General features: G+C 41.3%; 1 protein-coding gene and 1 non-coding gene across 3 annotated transcripts in view; one reads left to right on the forward strand and one right to left on the reverse strand.

Moving 5' to 3' along the window:
- Positions 1–1,796, reverse strand: part of KLHL12 (kelch like family member 12) — a 39,069-nt gene that overhangs the window by 8,716 nt on the left and 28,557 nt on the right. The gene's annotated exons all lie outside the window — the stretch shown is intronic.
- On the forward strand, positions 289–410 carry LOC119470737. The gene has a single exon (XR_005199702.1). It is a non-coding gene; the product is annotated as a small nucleolar RNA SNORA26 (small nucleolar RNA).

Raw genomic sequence — 1,796 nt, forward strand, 5'->3', positions numbered from 1 at the left:
AAAAAAAAAAAAAAAAAAGAAATCAAAGCATATGAATGAAGAGTTCTTCATTGACTGAACTAATTTTCTGTCTGCCTAAAATTACTTCAATCTGGGAGAAGTTAGGACCACAAGTTGTTTCTTCCTTGGGAGCACAATTCCCCTATTAGTCCCTTTTGTACTCCACCTCTTCTCTTCCTGACTTGAATAGAGAAGGTGTGATCCTTCTATACAAACACATTTCCCTTGTAGGGGAATATGATGCCAGCAGATGATGTAAGTATGAATAAAAATTCCCTGCCCTTTCCTGTGCCCTTTTAAGGTTGACCTAGTGCTTGAAGAGGCTAACACAGAAGGGTAAAGTAAGTCTTCAAAAAACCCAGAGAAGAGACTGAAAATCTCCTCTTTGGATCCTGTCTGGAGTCACACTTGAATTAAATAAATAATCAATAATAATAAATAAATAAATTCCCACACCAACCAAGAGGTACTTCCTGTGCTATGCAAATTTTAAAGTTTTCTACTGATTTTTCAGCTCTTACTTCTGTTGCTTTATATAACTCCCTACCCCATCCCCAGAACTAAAATCAAAAAATAAACAACAACAACAAAAAAACTAAGGAGGCTGGGCACAGTGGCTCACGACTATAATTCTAGCACTCTGGGAGGCCAAAGTGGGCAGACTGCTTGTGCCCAGTTCAAGGACAGTTGGGCAACACAGTGAGACTCCCATCTCCGCAAAAAATAAAAAAAAATTACCAGGTGTGGTGGCAAATGCCTATAGTCTCAGCCACTCCTGAGGCTGACATGGGAGGTTCACTTAAGCCTAGGAAGTTAAGGCTGTAGTGAGCCAAGGTCATGCCACTGCACTCCAGCCTAAGCTACAGAGTGAGAATTTGTCTCAAAAATAAAGAAGGCCGGGCGTGGTGGCTCACACCTGTAATCACAATTTGGGAGGCTGAGACATGGGTGGATCACTTGAGGTCAGGAGTTTGAGGCTGGCCTGGCCAACACGGTGAAACCCATCTTTACTAAAAATACAAAAATGAGCCAGGTGTGGTGGCACACACCTGTAGTCCCAGCCACTCGGTAGGGTGCAGCACGAGAATTGCCTGAACCTGGGAGATGCAGGTTGCAGTGAGCAGAGATCATGCCACTGCACCCCAACCCAGGTGAGAGAGTAAGACTCTGTCTCAAAAAAATACAAATACAAATAGAAAAATTAGCCAGGTGTGGTAGCATGTGTTTGTAGTTCCAGCTACTCCAGAGGCTGAGGCAGAGGTTGCAGTGAGCCGAGATCACGCCACTGTACTCCAGCTTGGGTGACAAAGCAAGATACTCTCAAAATAAAATAAAATAAAAACCCCCACTCTATCTTCATATGATTTCATTCAGGCACCTTTTGAAGGGTGGGAGAAAAGAAGGAGAAAGGAAATAGATTATATTAAAAATCTAGACAACTGGCAACACTTGCTGTTGGCTGAAGTTTTCCTACGTAAACATTCTGGTAACTTTATGTCTACAGCAGAACTTGGTAAGAGGTGTTGGTGTGATTTGCACAGAGGTTTGTTTTGTTTTGTTTTAAATTACAATGGTACTTTAATAATCACAAGATTTAACACATAAAAAAAAAGATAACCACTATTAAAAAAGAAAAATGGAATGCTCATTAGTTACAATAGACATAATGTTCAGCTGAGAATCACTTCAACAGAGTAAAGCTCTAAATACTTGGAATATGCTGTGCAACTTTCTTACTGTGTGGGTTACAGAGGCGGCCCTGGTTCTGTGTGGTCAGGGTAATAGAAGACCAGTTT

This window comes from Cebus imitator, unplaced genomic scaffold (genome assembly GCF_001604975.1).
Source record: "Cebus imitator isolate Cc_AM_T3 unplaced genomic scaffold, Cebus_imitator-1.0 Scaffold38, whole genome shotgun sequence".
NCBI classification, from domain to species: Eukaryota; Metazoa; Chordata; class Mammalia; order Primates; family Cebidae; genus Cebus; species Cebus imitator.